This window comes from Bos grunniens, chromosome 5, assembly GCF_055505025.1.
Source record: "Bos grunniens cultivar Pamir isolate PY7600 chromosome 5, Bosgru_T2T1.0, whole genome shotgun sequence".
In the NCBI taxonomy this organism is placed as follows: Eukaryota; Metazoa; Chordata; class Mammalia; order Artiodactyla; family Bovidae; genus Bos; species Bos grunniens.
In genome coordinates, this window is record NC_141169.1 from 113,024,010 (window position 1) to 113,044,710 (window position 20,701).

General features: G+C 43.6%; 1 protein-coding gene across 5 annotated transcripts in view; it reads left to right on the forward strand.

The window, feature by feature from the left end:
• Positions 1 to 317: 317 nt before the first annotated feature.
• SGSM3 (small G protein signaling modulator 3) overlaps positions 318 to 20,701 on the forward strand; it is a 34,065-nt gene continuing 13,681 nt past the window's right edge. For all 5 annotated transcript variants that reach the window (XR_015164531.1, XM_086402978.1, XM_086402976.1 and 2 more), the window contains exon 1: positions 318 to 401. The gene's annotated coding sequence lies outside the window, so the exon portion shown is untranslated. The remainder of the gene's footprint in view (positions 402 to 20,701) is intronic.

A 20,701-nucleotide genomic window follows, 5' to 3' on the forward strand; every position in this document is an offset into this window, starting at 1 on the left:
CGTGTGTCCCACAGCCTGACCACAGACCCACCCCAATATTCCCCTAAATCCTCGGGCTGCAGTGCAGACGGGAGGCCAAGTGGGCCTCGCCAAGCCAAAACTGGGCTTTGAAGGTCACACCTCCCACCCCTGCCGCCCGCTGGAAGACGCAGGGTCGGCTTCGAAAAGAGCTTGGTGTGCCCGGTCCAGAGGCTCGCAGACCCCGCCGCCGCTCCCGCCCGGCGGACCCAAAAGACTACAGCTCCCAGAATGCCCCGCGACCGTCCGCTCGGCCCCGCGCGCGTGCGTGGTGGCGCAGCCAAGCGCTGACAGGGGCCGAGCCGCGCTAGCCAGTGCAGGGTTGGCACCGTGGAGGCGACGGCGCGCGGCGGTGAGGCAGCTGGACAACCCCCGCCGGGCAGGTGAGTGCCGAGCGAGAGGCTGGTGGCGACCCTCTGGGTCTGCGAGGCCCGGAGCCCACACATGCACCCCCGGTGGAGACGCGGGGAATATGGAGAGACCGACTGACGCACGGACTGGCAGACTGACGGGCAGAGAAGCCGGGAGGCGCTGCCGCGGGCCGGCCGGGCCCTCGCTCGTCAGGCGCACGGGGTGGGGGTCTAGGCCGGCGGTCTCCAGTCGCGGGCTTGGTGAGGTCGGGTGCGGGGCCTGCGAGGCGAGGGCGGTGCTCGGGGCGGGGGTGGCCTCCCAGGGTCGGGAACCCCCGACCTCAGCCGGCTCAGCGAGAGGTGGGGGTCCCCGGCGTCCGAGCTGAAGCGCCCTGGGGGCTCGAGGCCGAATACATCCCCTCCCGCCGCTGGGAGCAGTTTACAGAAACCGCACCTCACGCCGGGGCCCTTTTCTTTGAAGGAACGGCAGCCTCGGATACATTTACCGCAGCAAAGTCTTCCTCAGGTGTGACTTGGAACTTGACGTTGAAGATTCAGGTCTGGGGTCAGAACACAGGCTTAGATTCTGGTCAGACTCAGAACTCACTGTATTTATTATGTGTTGGGAGTTGGTGATGGACAGGGAGGCCTGGCGTGCTGCGATTCATGGGGTCGCAAAGAGTCGGACACGACTGAGCAACTGATCTGATCTGATCTGAACTCTGGAGAAACTGAGGCGCGTATTATCCAGGATCAGCCTGTGTGGTTAGGATTGGAGTTCTGAAAATTATTCTCATGGAATAATGATTCAAGATGCTTTTTATATGGGGGGAAGGATGATTTGAAGTTTCTTTTCCGTGACGAATGACTGTTACCTTGTTTTCCAGTCTTGTGCTGCCTATGTGATTTGTGGTGGGTTTCTGGCCTTTTTTTTTTTTTGCTTTCTGGTGAGATGTTTAGAGCTGTCTGGAATATTCTTTACCCTTCTTTCTTATTCATCCGTGGTAAATTCAAGTTCCTAATCAGACCCTGTTTCACAAAAACTGAATTTTCAGCCTCCGCTTGGTTACTTGAAGCTTTTGTGAGTGTTTGTGATTAAGTTTGTAGATAACACATGTATTTCCTGCTGTTTTTCCTCCTCATCTCTTTTCCATCTTCCAGTTGTCTTGGAACTCTAAATGATAGTTGTATTTTCTTGTTTTACATGTTTATTTCTGTAGTCCTTGATTAGCTGGTAATTGATTGTAATAAAAGACATCTTCCCTGTATTTTGATAATCCCGGGTGCCTGTAGCCTTTTCCTCATTCCTTATTACATTAACCTGGGCTTTGGCCCACTTCCATATACCTTGTTAAGCAGGGGGCTGTGAGATCTGGGAGAGAGGGCTGAGGTAGGGTGCTGCTCTTGGCCAGATATAGGTAACAGGTGAACACAATCCATGAGCATTAACTTTAAATGGCTGTGGGGACTTCTCTGGCCATCCAGTGGTTAGGACTCCACTCTCTCGTTGCTGAGGGCTGGAGTTCAGTCCCTGGTGAAGGAACTAAAATCCCCCAAACTGCGTGGCATGACAAAATAAATAAATGACTGTGAACAAAAATTGTTTAAATACTAATCTTGTGATTTGGGGAACTTATAATGAATCTGACATCAGAGTAAAATGCTGAGAAAGGACCTCAGGGATGATGTTTTATCATACTGCCTTCTCTCTGTGCCCAGAGTGGATGCTGGGGACCCCTTGATGGCTTTGAAACTTAAACAATGTTCTGTGTGCTTGTGTTTTTGGTTTCCCTTTTCCCAGTTCTCAATGAATGTTTTGGCAGGAGCTCAAAATCTGGTACATTTGATAATTTAAAGCCAGTGTCATCTGCTTATTCTGCAGTTTGTCTCTCTTCCTTAGCTGGTGACATCACTGATTTCCCACAGCAGCCATTCAGGAGCTCATGCAGTCTGTCACGAGGAAGTGGAATAGCATGGAGGGTGGCTCACAGGAGAAACCAGGACCCTGTTTCTTTGCTTCGCATATTACACGTAGAGTGAGACAGGAAATCTGGGCGAAAGCACAGACTACGTGGGAGGTTTAGAACACCAGAGTCCAGGCTTCCACATAGGGTCATAGTGATTAGCACCACTTATTGAATGTCTCCTGTTTGCTTAGTGCTGTGACCTTCACAGTGAGGTGCGGGTGTTACCACTGTCATTTTGTATGTGTGTAAATACAGAGCTTAAGTAGTCTACAGATGTAGTGACAGGGCCAGATGCAAATTCAGGTCTCTAATGCTGACACCTTGCTCTTTGTACTGCGTTGTACTACCCTACCAACACATTCATTCAAATCTTTCTCATTCTTAAAAAACAAAATAAGCCACCTTAACTGGGCCACGTTACTTCACAGTGCTGTCTTTCTCCATCTGTTTCCTTTCTACATTTGTTCTTAAAAACAAACAAACAAACAAACTCTATGTCCTTCTCTTCCCTTTAGTCCTTAGTTCCTTGCAGGCTGGCCTCCACTGTTGACTCTATTGAAATTGTTCTCATGAACTCCACTCTGCCCTTGATTGAATGCCTATTGTATGGACCATCTTCTAGACTTAAAAAGAGGCTGAGATATAGTTCTTGTCCTGAGAGAGTTTAGGAGTTAATGAGGGAGAAAAAGAATTTCATACATGTCAATATATGTTAACCCTTGACCAAGCAGTCTTTGCTTTTGGGAGTGGGGGAGGAACAGCTCACTGAGAAGGTGACACCGGACTGCCAACAGAGAGGAAGCCTAAGCTGCAGACAGTGGTGTCAGGACTGCATGGTCAGGTGTGGATTTTTAGGAGAAGGTGCATCTCGCCAGTGTGAGATGATACAGTTGAAACATGCGGTGTAGGCTTTAGAGTCTGACAGGTCTGGCAACTGAGCCTTAATTTCTTCCTTATACCTGCGTACAGTGTCAGCGCTGTGAAAGCAGGGCTTTGTGTTTTTCACCACCTCCTCTCTTCTGGAACAGTGGTCATTAAATGTTTGTGGTGTGACTACCTCACAGGATGTTGTTCAGCACGTGGGAGTTGTTCATACTCCCAGCAGCACAGTGAGACTGAAGTAGTGAGTGGCCATCAGTGTGGTTTAAGAACTGATTTTTGAAGACACCATTGTTTGAAATAGTACACGCATAATCACCTCCCCTTTTTGAACATTTAGGCTTGTAATTTATGCTCACAGTTTAGAAGAGAGACATTCACCTCTTTTCCGTAGGTACTGTTAGGTGATAACTGTGTTTTCACTTCTAATATTATGCTTCTTTTCCAGTTATAAACACATCTCTGCTTTTTCTAATTGTTTGTGATGTGTTTTTTTTTTATGCTAATGTTGTAAATTGGTTTTGGAAGTTAATGTCTTTGGAATCATTACGTACATTTACCAGTAAGAGTAACATGAAAAATGAGATTGAAAGCACCAACCCAGTTATCAGCAGGCTTATTCTTGGGCAAGGCTTGATTTCCAAATAGGGCTAATAGATTTTTTTTTTCCTTAACAAAATCATACAACTCTTCTGGCCTTCTCGATATCTAGTTAGCCTCCCAGCTAATATTCTAAAGACATGCAGCAACAGATGATTTCCCTCTTCTTGTGTTTGAGTTTCATTTGTAAATATCCTTAATTTGTGTGACTTGAGGTTATAGGGTTAAAGTCCAAATACCACCTTTTGTTCCACTTTTGAAGTTAGTAGGATGTAGTAATTAATTAGCACCTACAATAAAGTTCAAATTCTGGCTCTACCACTTTAAACTTTGAAAACTTAACACAAGTAATATAACTTCCCAATGCCTCATTTTGCTCATCTCTAAAATTAGGGTGGTTACTCCTACTGTTACCACTCAATAATAGCTAGTGTTTATTGGGTGTTTACCATAGACTTGGCATAGTTCTAAGAATTTTATATATATTAACTCAGTCTTCACAACCATCCTGTATATTAGTATTATGCCCACTTAAGGTGAGGAAGCTGTGACAAGATGGATACCTGAGAGATGTAATAAAGGTGTTTAATAATCTAATGGGTAGTTGTACTAAATGATCTGTAAAGTTCTCCTCAACTCTGAGATAATGATTCTGTGATTGAAATCTAAGTCTCCAGACTCTGGGCCCTAGAGATTGCTCTAGAACAGACTCGTCTTGCCTTTCCCCACAGTGCCAGCCTGGTTTCCTGTTGTCTCCGCCCCACACCCCTGCTTCACCCAGCGCCTTCCGTTCTTCACGTCACCTTCTCATTGAGCCTTCCCTGAACACCTGCTTCAAAGTAGCAACTTCTTGAAATTGCCTGGTCCCTTTCCTGATTCATTTTCCTCTGTAGTGATGCTCATCACCTGGCATTCAGTGTGGTTTCTTTTTTTTTTTAATTATTTATTTTTGGTTTCACTGGCTCTTGTTTGCTGTGCAGGCTTTCTCTAGTTAAAGCGAGTGGGAGCTGTCTTCATAGTGGTATGCAGGCTTCTCATGGCTGTGGCTTCTCTTTTGGGGAACACAAGCTCTAAGGTGCGGGGGCTTCAATAGATGTGCCGCATGGGCTTAGTTGCTCTGAGGCTTGTAGAATCTTCTCGGGCCAGGGATTGAACCCGTGTGCCTTGCATTGGCAGGCGAATTCTCAACCACTGTACCACCAGGGAAGTCCAGTGGTTTCTTATTTTTTTAATCACCTGTTTCCCCTCTAGAATGCCAGACCCTGAAAAAAAGAGACTTTCATTGGTTTTGATCATTGCTCATCCCTTAGAACACTGCCTGGCACATAGTCGGCACTCAGTAAATGTATGTTGAATGAATGAATAGTTCCTCAACACAAAACATAAATATTGAGAGAAAGGACTAGGGAAAGTTTCACAGGAGTATCATTTAAGCTGAGCACTGTAAGACTGGTAGACTGTGGACATTTGGAAATGGGAGGTGGCTTTCTAAGCAGAGGAAGCACTATGGATACTAGCAGGGAGGGTATGTGAAGGGAAAACAAGAGCCGAGCCAACAGGTGGATTGGGGAGCACTGAAGAATATGAGGAGAGAACCAGATAATTGGGGCTGTGCTTCAGGAAATATTAGTCTAGTGTTTGTTTAACATGAATGGATGGAGAGAGAGTCTGGAGGCGCAGAAACCTGTTAGGAGACTTTTACAGTGGCTCTGAAAAGTGGCCAGGTCTTGGTCATGGCAGTGGAAAGAGATGCCTAGAAATATTTTAAAGATAAAATCAATAGACTTTGCAACTCAGTCAGTGTTGGGAACAAAAGAAACATAGGAGCCAGAAATTACCCTAAAGTTAGAATATGAGTGTCCTGAAGAAGAAATAGAGAAAATCGAAAGAATCATCTGGGATGGAATAAAAATAGATTTGTGTGAGAAGTACAGATTTGATGTGTTATGGGATAAGTCAACTGAAGTCATCCAACAGCAGAAAGTTGGAGATAGCAGGACTCGTCATGACTACAGATAGAGATTTATAGCTTATCTGTATGGCAGTGAGAGCTGAATCCCCAAAAGGGACAGAAATGGATTCCCCAGTAGTAATCCATTAGGAGTGGATTAAAAAAGAGAAGACCAATTTGGGGAATGTTTTGGGGGAGTCTGGAGGAAGAAGAGGAGCCTGCCTAGGAGCAAGTAGAGAAGAAGAACCCGTGTAGTCAGTGTCCTAGGAGAGCAGCTTCAAGGAACCCATGTAAGTCAGCAGATTCAAATCCTGCAGGGAGTTTAAGGAAATGAGGCCAAAGGAAGAGGATTCCATATGGTGACAAGGAAACCACTGGAAACCTTAGAAAGTCTAGGTGGTATGAGGAGAAGCTTCAAGTATGGGCTGACTGGTGAGGGAGCAGAATTCTAGTCTGCCTTTGAAACTATGGCAGTGAGGCAGGGAAAAAGAGAGAAGTAGGAGACTTGGTGGGTCCAGGGAGAGCGGCTTTGTTGTGGTTTGTTCTACTTAAGGATACAGGAGATCTGAGTACTGTGTGCACCAGACGTGAAGCCAGTGGAGAGGAGGAAGAGATTGAAGATGCTGTCAAGGAGGTGGACTGAAAGGTCTTGTGGGTGGAGGAGTTAACCCGGGAAGAGAGGGAAGCTACTTCTTCCCCCAAGAGGAGAGGACGAGTGAAAGAGGAAAAGGTGAAAAGACGGAGCAGTGTTGACTGCGTGAAGGAGGACGCTGAGGAGCTAAGCCTAGTGACCACAGCTCTGTGAAGCTGGCAGCCAGGCCATGAGCTGGGAACGCTGGCAGCAGGGAGAGTTGGTGGGCCTGGAGAAACATGGGAAAGGCTTGAAAGCTCTGAGGAAGCATCCGCCAGGTCAGCTGGAGAGGAATGAAGCTGCTGAGCAACAGGGAAGATAAGTAACTCGCGTAGCTCGTTTCCTGGTCATGACAAGAGGAGCGTGGGCAGAGCCTGAGGAGGACTTGCCTAGAGCTGGACAAGGCCAGTGTCATGTCAGTTTCAGTTTCAGTGTCGGCTCAACATGGTCGTGTCACTTCCTATGATGTAGGAGTTAGTATGTGGACCTGGTGGATGAAATCGGCACTGTTAAGTATGCGATATAAAGAGCTGCCCAAAACATTGCAAATTATTTAATGGAAGGCAGGCCATTAAAGGCAGGACAGGTATGGTCTGCCTAACTCTGATGTTTTACAACAGCAGGATGACAGCTTCCTCTGACATCTTTCCCAGAATTTCCGATGATGCTGCTGCTGATCTGAGTGTAATCCATTTTGCCTGTTCCTAAGTTGTTCCCAAGTTTTTTATTCAGTTTGAGGTGGGGTAGCAGAAATAGAAGATTTAGCTTCTGGTCCAGCTGTGTCTCTACTGTATAGCTTTAAATTAGTCTTTTGGCCTCTTTGGCCGCAGTTTCTTTCTTTTGAAAAAAGAGGGAGATGAACGCAAAGGATTCTTCTAACTGCATCTTCTGTGACCCTGTTTTAAGAGTGTTTGTCCCACACCCGGTACTAAAGAAGCTAATGATCTCTAAATGTAGGTGCAGATTGTAGTATAGGGATTCTCTCCTAATTTGTATTGAATTTGGAATTGTCACAAAAATTTCTGTTTCTCAGGGCTCCCCTGTGGTTCACTGATTAAGACTCCATGCTTCCCCTGTAGGGGTTATGGATTCGATTCCTGGTCGGGGAACTAAATCCCACAGGCTGCATGGTGCAACCAAAACAAAAAAAGCTTTGAAAAAAGAACTTTATGTTTCTTAGTACAGTTCAGCAAATGTCATGTTTTGACCCTGCCTGGGCTTCCCCTGGGCTCTATGCCCAAGTCAAGGTGCACGTTCTTACACGCACACAAGTGGCTTCAAGGTCTTCCCAGAACAAGAACTGACGACTCGGCTGTGCTAGTCGGTGTGGTAGAGAGGGACCACTTAGGAGTCACTTCTGACTCACTGGTGATTGATGCAAGATGCTTAACCTCTCAGAGCCCCGCTTTCCTCAAGTTTAAAATGAAGAGTGCTTAGCTAGTTTGGGTAAATGCTAACAAATGTTATTTTTCTTTCTTTCATTCTCTCTCCCCTCTAATGACCTCCATCTCCTGACTGCCACAAAGTACCTAGGACTGGATTACCATACTTTAAAGTTAGTAGGGAGGTATTTTCATCTCTGCAAATGAAAAATTCCCAGTAATGATATAGGTGGTATGGCTAAATAAGTGACTTAGTTATTTGAATTCTGTGGTTTGATTATATGAGGAATAGAGATTTCGTTAACTATATTTATGATTTGTTCCTTTTAAGTGCCCTAAGCTTCTATGTTAATATAAAGCTTAAAATTTTTTTGTGTCCCCCTCTTTTTTTTTTTGCCAGTCAGCCCTCAAGGAGCTTTATTTTTCTCAAAAACTCTTGTCTACATATTTCTAGAGCTACCTGAATGTTGAGTTAAGGTTAGCTACCCGTTAATTTACTTCATTTTACTTCTAAGGCAGGTGTTGCTCCCCAGCCCTGGTGGTGGGACTGACAAGATCCATGCACTACCTTGCTTCTCTTTTCCTTGCCACAGTCCAGGTGCTTCCAGGCCGTAAGTCTTAGGGGAATGATCCTGGGAGGTACCCAGGGAAGTGCCCAGATAACCCTGGGTGGTTAGTTTACAGGAGGACCTGGAGAGAGTGGGCCTGCTGTGGCGTCAGCACAGGAGAGCCTCAGGTACCTGGTGCTGCTGTGCAGGAAAGGGACGGTGTGCCTAGGCTTGCGGAGTTCTGGAGGGAGGATCCTGCTTCCCTCTTCTGTGTCAGTCTGATCTCTACCTTGCGCAGTCAGGCCTGAATCTTGCCTAAAGGAACACTAACTGTGGTCACAAAGAAAATATTGACTCAGGGATGAGGAAGCAGCCCAGCTGTAAGCCTGTGGGAGTGGAGCGCAGAATGGGGTTGGTTCCTAGGTCGTTTTGCTCTTTTGCTAATGCCAGTTTAGGAGGAGGCAGCTGAGAAGTTTGGATGTCTTTATTCACTAGGCAGATGAAGAATAGTGTGAATAGTAAATGTATTTTCAACAAGCATGATTGGGGTGACTTAGAAGGGGGGAGCCGGTTCTAGATTAGCGCCACAAGCCACTTTACTATGATGTTCGATGGGGCTCAAGTCTTGTGGCTTTCTTTCCGTATTTTGGTACTTGCTTCATTTAGCAGCCTGCCCTAGGAGAAAGTGGTGGGTTCTGAGGTCTGAAAGAAGGGTGCTGTGGCCAGAGCATCACACGAGTGTCAAGGGCTGAGAGCTGAGGCTGGCATGGTCAGCGGGGACCACTAGGTCATGCAGTCTCATAAGCCAGTTAACAAATGTGGGGTTTTCCCCAAAAATTCGAGGGAAGAAAGAGTTTTAAAGGAGAGAAGGAAATTGTTGCATTTAAAAGGATTTCTGTGCAAGGTAGAGAGTAGATGGGGTGTGGAGGGCAGGGGGCAAGACTAGAGAGAGAGATCCTGTGGGAGTCTTACAGTAACTGTGACAGGGAGAAATGACCACAGCCCCAACTGAAAAGCAGCAGCAGGTTGAAGAGAAAAAGGAAGCTTCAGAAAACATCAGGAAAGGCCTTAGAGGTGGAGGTGGGGAGACCGGGACTCCATGGACCTCGATGCCCAGGTCCAGCTGGAGAAAGGAGTGGTGGCTATGCAGTGATGCCAGCTTCCTGAGGCAGGGTTTCCAAGGGAGCTGACAACTTAGTTCTGGAGTGTAGTAAATTTGAAGGATGTGGAGGACTGACCCAGTGGGCAGCTGGACATGCCAGCCTGAAGTTCAGAGAGAAGGTGTCCTGGGGATATAAATTGGCATCATCTGTCTGTAGATGTTAAATGAAGCCAAGAGTAAACCAGGGTGCAGGGAACCAGGGAGGGTTTAGGACCAACCATTAAGGCACCTTAAGAAGTAGCAGAGGAGGTGAAACTGGGGAAGGAGACTTAAGGAGAGCTGCAAGGACCAGAGGAAGCCCTGAGGTTATGACACTGACCCTGGAAAGTGAGTGCTTCAGGAAGAAGGAAGAGGTTACTGCAAGGCATGCTACTGCTACTAAGAGATCACATGTGGTAAGAACTGAAATGTCTTTGTGGATCTAATGCCCAGCAGCAGTGTTGGGGTTACCCTTTAGTACACCAGGCCTAAGCTGAGCACTAATAAAGCAGAGACAAAACAGAGAAAATGGAAAGAACTTGACCCTGGGCATTTCATTTAATATAGCAAAAATCATCTTGGAAAAGATTGTGAGTATTGTTGAACTTCCTCATACTCATTTTTTGTGTTGAATTAAATAGGGAGCACCCCAGTCTTTTTTATTCTATGGCTATCTGAAGGTCTTTTTTTTTTTTTTATGTTTAGCCCTATTTGTTTAAATAGGTAACACATTAAAATGGTTCAGAATTCAAAAGTACAAAAGGTTACTAAGTAAAAAAAATCTGCTACTTAGTTCCTCTCACTTATAGCCTTGTATTTATGTGAAAATTTCCTCCCTTTTTCTGCACAACTATTTACCGTTCCTCTCACTGTTTTTCTGCTTGATTTATTCATTTTGCAATGTATCTCAGAGATCATTCCCTATCATTGCACAGATAGCTAACCCATCCTTTTCATAGCTGCACACTATTTCATTATATAGATGTATTAGTTTATTTAACTATTTAATTGATCCCCTGCTGATGGAAATTTAGGTTTTCTAATATTTTACCACCTAAAGTTTTGTTGCCACAAACTGTGCTATAGGGAGTTACCTTGTATAAGTCACGTTTCTTAAGTATAGGATAAATTCCCAGAAGTGGGAATTGCTGGACCTAAGAGCCTCTAAAGGTTTTAATCCAACCTTGCTTATTGGATTAGAAAGCTTGCAGTGAATGGTGGCTATTATTAAGATAAATATAATATAGATAGGTTACATTAGAGAAAAATAGGGGCATCTGACACAGACCAGAAGCAAGGTCGGTGGTGGAAGCTTCCTGGAGGAGGAAATGCCTGAGAAGAGCCTGAGTAATGAAAAGTCAGATGAAGTGGAGGCGTTACAAGCAGCAGGAGCAGAAAGGGCCAAGCCCAAGAACTTAAAAAGGAACTTGTTTGTGAGGAATCTTCCAGGAGTTTAGTGTCGCCTCCATTCATCGAACAGTCCACTCCCTGCCACAGGTCAGGCGCTGGGCTCTGTCCTACATCAGATGGGCAGTACATCCAGAAGTCACAACGCACCTGCAGTATGAAATAAGAGGCAGTAGGCTGGGGGGCCTCCCAGGTGGCTCAGTGGTGAAGGGTCCGCCTGCCACTGTAGGGGACTCGGGTTCCATCCCTGTGTGGGGAAGACCCCCTGGAGAAGGAAATGGGAACCCACTCCAGTATTCTTGCCTGGGAAATCCCGTGGACAGAGGAGCCTGCTGGGCTACACAGTCCATGGGATCCCGAAAAGAGTCCAATTTGACTTAGTGACTGAAACAACAACAACAGTAGTATATACAGTGATTAATTCTGTCGGAGAAAGAAGGAAGGGGGCATGGAAGGTGGAAGGGAACACATTAGAGGAGGCACATCTGAACTAAAATTCAAAAAAACTGTAACAGGTGGACTTCAGCGATTCTCACAGTGTATTTCCTGGACCAGCAGCATCAGTATCACCCAGCAGCTTCTCAAGCCCTACCCAGATCTGCAGAATCAAAGTTCTGGGAGTTGGCCTCAGCGACCTGGGTCGTAAGAAGCCTTCTGAAGTGATAGTCAGTCGTGTCCAACTCTCTGTGACCCCATGGACTGTAGCCCACCAGGCTCCTCTTTCCATGGAATTCTCCAGGCAAGAACACTGGAATGGGTTGCCATGCCCTCCTCCAGGGGATCTTCCTGACCCTGGGATTGAACCTGGGTCTCCCACACTGCAGGAAGCCCTCCAGGTGACCCCAGTATGCTCTGCAGTTCGAGAACCACTGATGGCGCTCATTTACGGTGAGGTCACAATACTGTAGAGTCAGGGAACTATGTAGTATTGCTGAAGTGTCGCTTGTGTTTTTACAGAAATAAAAGTTATATAAAAGTAGTTACTTTATATGCCAAAGAAATAAGCCAATAAAACTTGCATTACGTACATTATCAGTCTAAATCACTTATCTTGAAGTGTCAATAAAATGGACGTAAGTCCTGTACCCCTTGTTATGTGAGAAGGCCAGCACCCTTCACCAGGTTTTCATTATTGTCCCTACTTCCAGACCTTTCTTTGATTTCCCGCACAGTTAAGGATCTTATGAGTAGAGCAGGCTTTACTGAAGGTATGGAACACAAAGGGACAATACCTTGCAATTAAGACCTAACTGAAATTGGATTTTGGATTGCCCTTTCCTTAAGAGGCGTTTGGTCCACCCCAGGGCTGCGCTGCTTCCAGACGTGCCGCGTGCTGCCGCCCTGTGGGCCGCTCTGTCCTGAAGGAGGCAGCTCCTACCCATTCCTGGACTCTGTCCCTTCCCCTCTGTAACCCCTGTTTTCTCTTCTCCCCTACCTCCAAATTTCCATTAATTTTCTTTGCTAGGCAATTGATAGATCTCTCCTTTTCTAATCTGCATCTTCAGGGTTTACCTTCCACCTTTAAGGAGCTTATCAGAATATTTTCCCAAACAGAGGTAAACCTTGTCTCTGGGAAGCATTCTGGAGCCAACTATTAAAATAGTAATTTTCCACTGTGCTGTTATTATAATGTTATACAATTTTAGGTTCACTTTAGGGGTCATTAGGTTAATTACCTTGCTTCAAGTGGCATCATGTTAAACTCTAGCCAATAATTCTTAATCTAGTCCTTATTTCTGTTTTACAAAACTGACACTATAAAGTAGAAAAGACACATTTTTTTAGGGCATGGCAACCCACTCCAGTTTTCTTGCCTTGAGAATCCCCATGGACAGAGAAGCTTGGGGGGCTACAGTCCATGGGATCACAGAGAGTCAGACAGGACTGAGCGACTAAGCACAACACATACATTTTATTATTTTATTTTTATTTTTAATTGGAGAATAACAGATGCATTAACTTCATTTAAAAAAATCTTTGAAGGTCAAGTTTCTCACAACACTGTTATTAGTACAAAAATTGCTGTTGGGTGCCTAAATATTGTATCAAAAGATGACTACATTAGTAAATTACAGAACAAAGACTGCATAATTACTGGGGAAATGATAATTTAATGTTCAGTAGAGAAAAATATTTCAAAATCTAAAATATAAGAGGACTGTGTATGTGTAGAAAAAAAACAGAAGTGAGGAGAGGAAGGAAGAAAATGTGACTTACTGAATTGGCAAACTTGTGGCAGAATTTTTTAAATTTTGATTTCTGTTAATGTCATTGTGTTAGTATAATTACAAAGCTCAGAGGAGAGCTAACCCTAACCCTAACCCAAACTTCCCTTCCCAGAATATAAACCAGTGACTGTGTTTATGCTCTGAGATTGTCTTCTGACCTGTGGCTTACATTTGTCCCGCTACCACTTAAGTCTGTCCTTCATGTTCTCAGTGGAAAAGAGCGAAGTGCCCAGAGTGTTGGGAAGAAGCGCACCTGAGCTGCTGGCCCTGACAGCCCCTGTCCTCCCTGACCTTAGCTCAAGTGTCGCAGGAGACCAAGTAAACGTCCAGGCTGTGGAGAAAACAGGGGACAGGGGGCATTTCTGTACAACTAGATTCAGAAATAGCATTCTTCCCCCTTAGAGCCTGTCTTGCAAATTGATGTACTTTTCTGGTCTCCTGGTTTATAAGCTTCTCTTTTCCTTTAAACTGCTTTTAGTAGCTTTTGCTTTAGGGAAAGTGTTTCACATCACTGTAGTGGATGTGAAGGCAGATACCTGGGGATTCTGTTTAGCCTTAAAAAACAAAAATAAAATAACCTTGAAAATCTGGTTTCTAAGTGTTGTCAGTTCTTTTTCCAGTGATTACTTAGACCTTTGAGGGAAGTCTTGTTACAGTAACTTGAAAAATGACGGACTTTACCTTTTAGCAGCTCAGGGAGTTCCTGACTTCACACCTGCTGCTAAGAAGTGAGATTCATGCTGAGCAGTTTTAGTGAAGTGTTAGTTATAATTGGGATTCCCTGGTGGCTCAGACAGTAAATCTTCTGCCCACAATGCAGGAGACCCGGGTTCGATCCCTGGGTTGGGAAGATCCCCTGGAGAAGGAAATGGCAACCCACTCCAGTATTCTTGCCTAGAAAATTCCATGGATGGAGGAGCCCAGTGGGCTACAGTCCATGGGGTCACAAAGAGTCGGACACGACTGAGTGACTTCACTTTCACTTTAGTTATAAATGAGAAAGAAAAGGATTCTTTTCATGGTTACAGATAAACTATATCTAATAGTTTGCACCTTTTTTTCACATTTGCTTTCTTTGGTTTTGTATTAACATTGGAGATGGATACTTGAGGTGATAAGTAATATCGAGAGGGAAGGCGGAGGAGGAAGGCAAGATAAGAAACTGCATAGCTGGTGTAAGTTCAGGCTTCATTTGCGGACCTCAGGAAACACAAGGAGAACACATTCTTATTCCTCAGTGTTCTGTACTTAAACTGTAGTCTTTTCAAATTGAGATATAATTCATGTACCATGGAAGTTACCCTTTTAAAGTATACAATTTAGAGGTTTTCAGTGTATTCACTGTTGTGTAACCATTACTAATTCCAGAATACTTTATCACCCCAAAAGAAACTGCATATCCACTAGCAGTAATATCCTGTTTCCCCCTCCCTCCAGCCCCTGCAGCCACTAATCTACCTTCTGTCTCTGGGTTTGCCTCTTCTGAGCAGTTTATATAAATAGAATTACATGCTGTGTGGTCCTTTGTGACCGACTGCTCTCACTGAGCATGTTTTCAAGGCTCAGCCATGTTGGCACATGTGTCAATACGTGATTCGTTTTTAGGAAGAGTAATGTATTCCAATGCATAGATATATCAGGGCTTCCCAGGTGGCTCACAGGAGACCCAGATTCAATCCCTGAATCAGAAGGAGCGCCTGGAGGAGGACATGGCCGCCCACTCTAGTGTTCTTCTCTGGGAAATCCCAGGGACAGAGGAGCCTGGCGAGCTCCTCCACGTCAGCACATGTCAGTGCTTGATTCCAGTGTACTGGTATACCACATTTTGTTCATCCATTCATCACTTGATGGGCGTTTGAATTGTTGCCACTTCTGGACTATTATAAATAATGCTGTTGTGAACATTTGTGTACAAATGTTCAAATGTACAAATGTTTGTGTACAAACATTGTGTACAGATGTTTTGATGTGGTGTAATTATTTTTAAACACAATACCTCTGTACTTTTTCCAAAAAGAGAACATTTAAAATCAAAATGAGTAAGTCCCATACTCCTGCCACTTAACCCAGGCATATTCTTTTTATGTTACCTTCGATGTGTATGTGTTAAATACATTTTAAATGGCTGAAATCACATCTTCATGATCTACTCCATTTTTCTTCTGTTCCTGGTTAGACTTCCACCCTCACCATTAAAAATTAAAGCTCTCTAATAAACTGTACCAATGTTTTATTAGCTCCCGAGGCAAAAGAAATAAAAGTAAAAATGAACAAATGAGACCTCACGAAACTTACAAGCTTTTGCGCAGTAAAGGACATCCTAAATAAAATGAAAAGACAACCTACGGAATGGGAGAAAATATTTGCAAATGGTGTGACTGAAAAGAGCTTAATTTTTTCCAAAATATGCAAACAGCTCATACAACTCCATAACAACAACAACAACAGCAACAAAAACCCAGTCAAAAATGTGCAAAATACCTAAATAGATATTTCTCCAAAGAAGACAGACAGATGATCAGTAGGCACCTGAAAAGATGCTCAACATCACTAATTATTAGAGAAATGCAAATCAAAACTACAGTGAGGTATCACTTCACACCAGTCAGAATTGTTCAGTCGCTAAGTTGTGTCTCTCTGCACCCCCATGAACTGCAGCACACCAGGCTTGCCTGTCCTTCACTCTCTCCTGGAGTTTGCTCAAGTTCACGTCCATTGAGTCAGTGATGCCGCTGAACTGGAGCTGGTCCTTTCCCAGCACCTGCCCCAGGCTTCTGCTTCCAGTGAACCTGTTCAGTTCAGTCGCTCAGTCGTGTCCGACTCTTTGCGACTCCAGGGACTGCAGCACTCCAGGCTTCCCTGTCCTTCACCAACTCCCAGAGTTTGCTCAAACTCCTGTCCATCGACTCAGTGGTGCCATCCAACCATCTCATCCTCTGTCATTCCCTTCTCCTCCTGCCCTCAATCTTCCCAGCATCAGGGTCTTTTCCAAAGAGTCAGCTCTTTGCATCTGGTGGCCAAAGTATTGAAGCTTCAGTTTCAGCATCAGTCCTTCCAATGAATATTTAGGACTGATCTCCTTTAGGATGGACTGGTTGGATCTCCTTGCAGTCTAAGGGACTCTCAAGAGTTCAAAAGCATCGATTCTTCAGTGCTCAGCCTTCTTTATAGTCCAACTCTCACCTCTGTGCATGACCACTGGATACCCGGGCGGCATGTTGGCCAACACCTGGTGAAGGTTGCATCCTCAACGAGAACCAGCAGTGGGGCAACCAGGGCACCGGCATGTCGTCTGGCTGCCTGGAGTGGCTGAAGGATATGTCCCTTCTAGTCAGAGCCTGACAAAACATGGTCCACTGGAGAAAGGAATGGCACACCACTTCAGTATTCTTGCCTTATAGAATCCCATGAATACAATGAGAAGGAAAAAAGATATGACCAGTCATAATGGCCATCATTAAAAAGGCTGCGAGTGATAAATGCTGGAGAGGGTGTGGTGAAAAGGGAAACCTCCTGCGCTGTTGGTGGGAATGTAAATTGATGCAGCCTCTATGGAAAAACAGTATTGAGGTTCCTTAAAAAACTCAATATAGTTACTTCATGATCTAGCAATCCCACTCCTGAAGCATATACCTGAGGAAAACCTTAATTTGAAAAGATACGAGCACCCCAGTGTTCATAGCAGCACTATTTACAGTAGCCAAGACATAGAAGCAACCTAAATGTCCATTGAAAGACGAATGGATAGAGCCATGGTTTATATACACAATGGAATACTCCTCAGCCGTAAAAAGAATGAAATAATGCCATTTGCAGCAACCTGGGTGGACCTGGAGATAATACTACTAAGTAAAGTAGGTCAGATGGAGAAAGACAAATACATGATATTGTTTATGTGCAGAATCTTAAAAAAAAAATGATAAAATGAACTTATTTACAAAACAAACAGACTTGTAGATTTAGAGAATGAGGGAGACTGGAGGATAGGGATAGATTGGGAGTCTCAGGTTAATGGGTACACACTGCTATATTTAAACTAGGTAATCAACAAGGGCCTACTGTAAAAATTAAAAAAAAAATTCATCTGTGTTGAGTGTTCAGTAGTTTTTTATTTACATAGATGTACCGCAATTCTTTATCCATCCATTCATCAGTTAAAGGATATTTGCGTTTTCAGATTCTGGCAGTTGCAGCTGCCACAAACCTTTTCACACAGGTTTTTGTGTAAACAAAAGTTTCATTTCCCTTAGATAAACATACCTAGGAATGGGTTTGTTGGGTTATATGGTTAAGTATATGTCTAACTTTATAAGAATCTGCCAAACACTCTTCCAAAATTTTGCATTCCCACCAGCAATGAGTGAGAACACTGGTTGTTCTGAATCCTCATCAGCACTTGATGTTGTCAGGTGGTGGTGGTGGTTTGCTTTTTAATTTAGCTATGTAATGTGTGTGTGGTATAATCTCATTGTGGTTTTAATTTGCCTTCCTTAATGACTCGTGGGTGTTGTGTATCTTTTCTGGATGTCTGTCATCTTTGTATCTTTGGTAATGCTCCTGTTCAAATCTTTTGCCCATTTTCTTTTTTAAATTGGATTGTTTGTTTCTAGCTTACTGAGTTTTGAGAATTCCTTATACTTTGGTTACATGTTCTTTATCAAATGTGTGATATGGACATAGTTTCTACCATGTGTGGCTTCTGATAATCTAATTTAATCAAATGTTTTCTTTTATATATCATGCTTTTAGTGTAATAGCTAAGAAATCTTTGCATAACCAAGATCACAAACATTTTCTCCTGTTCTAGAAATTTTTTGGCTGCACTGAGTCTTCGTAGCTGTGTGTGGACTTTCTGTAGTTGCGGCACACAGGCGTCTCTTGTTGCGGACCGTGGGCTCTGGGTGCACAGGCTTCAACAGCTGTGGCGCACAAGATTAATTGCTCCATGACATGTGGGATCATCTCCGACCAGGGGTTGATGTGTCTCTTGCATTGGCAGGCGGATTCTCAACTGCTGGACTACTTAGGGAAGTCCATTCTTTTAGAAGTTTTGTAGTGATTTTTCTAGGCCCATTTGTTGACAAGACTGTCCTTTCCCCATTGAATTGCATTTGTATTTTTGTTGAAAAGTAATTACTTTCCTAGGGCTGCCATAATAAAGTATCACAAACTGAGTGACTTAGAACAACCGTAATATTGTCTCAGTTTTGGAGGCCAGGAATCTGAAATCAAGGTGTCAGCAAGGCCATGCTCACTCTGAAACCTGTAGGGGAGGATCCTTCCTTGTTTCTTCCAGCTTCTAGTAACCCCAGGTGTCCTTTGGCTTATTGCACCATAATTCCAGTCTGTGCTCCACATGGTGTTCTTCCATCTCTTCATATCATCTCTCTCATATCTGTGCCCAAATTCCCCCTTTTTAAAAGACATCAGATATAATGGATTAGGGCTCACCTTAATGAGGTCATCTTAAGTTGGTTAAATCAGCAAAGACCCATTCTCCAAATAAGGTCATATTCTGAGGTACCGAGGAATGGAACTTCAACATACCTTTTTATGGGGGACACAAATCAATTCAAAGCTTTAATTGACCACGTGTATGGGTCTGCTGCTGGATCACCTCTTCTGTTCCATTGATCTGTGTGTCTTTCCTTTTGCCAGTGTCACCCAGTACTGCATGTGTTGGGTTGGCCAAAAAGTTCATTCAGGTTTTTCCATGATGTAGTATGGACAAATTTGAATGAACTTTCTGATCAACCCAATAGTTTTATGGTAAGTATTGAAATCAGGTAGTGTGAATTCTCCAACTTTCTGCTTTTCCAAATTATTGATATTTTGAGTATTTTTATTCTTTTACCTATCCATTTAGCTTTTAAAATCAGTTTGTCAGTTTTAGCAAAATATCCTACTGGGACTTTGATTGGCATTATGTTGAATCTTTTCGTTGTTCACAATCTTAGGGGGACAGCATTCAGGCATTTATCTTTAAGTATGATATTAACTGTAGGATTTTTGTAGATGCCTTTTATTAGGATAAGAAAGTTTCCTCTATTTCTAGATTGCTGAGAGTTTTTATCATGAATGGATGTTGACTTCTGTGAAATGTTTCTTCTGCATCTATTGAGATAATCATATAGTTTTTCTTCTTCAGTCTGTTGATATACTGAATTACATTGATTTTTAAATATTAAACAACTTATCTTGCATTCCCAAGATAAAGTCTACTTGGTCATGATAGTATTAATTTTATGCATTGTAGAACTTACTGGCAGAAGTTGTTCAGGATATTCTCTTATTACCCTGTTAATGCCTACAGGGCCTATAGTAGTGTATCTTCTTCCATTCCTGATAATACTGGTAATCTGTGTCTTGTTTTCCTGTTCAGTCTGATCAGTTTGATTTTATTGATGTCAGAGGAACAGATTTTGGTTTCATTGATTTTTCTCTCTCTTTTTGGTTTTCTATTGTACTGATTTTTGTGGTTATCTTTATTGTTTGTCTTTTTCTTCTGCATACTTTGGACTCAAGTTACCAATAAATTCAACAACTTGGATAATAGTCAAATTCCTTGAAAGTACACAAACCATCAAAGCTCACTCAAGAGAAATAGATAATCGGAATAGCCTTATCCCTATTAAAAAATTGTAGTTGAAAATTTTTCCATGAAGGAAACTCCAGGCACCAGAGACTTGATTGGTGATTTTATTTCAACATTTGAGGAAGAAATAGTGCCAGTTTCTACACAATCTTTTCCTTAAAACGGAGGAGGAGAGACTAATTCCGAATCATTCTGTAAAGCAGATACCATCCTGATAGCAAACCCAAGAAAGGTGTTACTAGGAAAGAAAACTACAATCAAGCCTTCTTTATGAACATAGATGAAAAGTTCTTAAAATTTAAGTGAATTTCTGAAAAGGAAAATATAATCACAGTGACTCAGTAGGGTGAGCTTCAGGTATTATTCCTCACATTCCTTGCAGGTGGCTCTTTCCAACCTTGGGTAGCTCACATACGCACGCACGCACACACACACCCACACCCACACCCACACACACCCACACCCACCCACCCCCACCCCCACCCCCCCCGCCACTGAAGATTTGAGGGTGTTGTCCGCAGATTTCTGGAGTTCTCTCTGCAGGTCTCTGGTCTACATATTCAGGCTGCTTTGGTGGCTTTTAGCTCTCAGCAGCTCCTCGGCCCTCCTGGGTGCCCAGTCCTGACTGCAGACTCTCTCCAGGTGGTCACAGGGCTCAGCTCAATTGTTCTCTCTCTCCCCGGCTTCACTGTCCTGTGCGGCGTGTCGTCCAGTGTTTAGAAGCCATAGTTTCGTGTATCTTTCTGGCTTTTTAGCTGTTCAGGTTGGGAAAGTAAATCCAATTCCTTATAGCTCCATCTCGGCCAGAAGCAGAAGTCCATAACTGGAATATGAAATGATTATATCACATTTTACAGTGTCAATATACCCAGATCTTATTAATTCCTATAATATTTGACATATAAATTGTTCTCATGTTTTTGTTGTATAGATGATGCTGAAGTAGACCTTTTCATGCACATACTTTTTCGCTTCTATTGAATTATTTCCTTAAGATAAGTTTC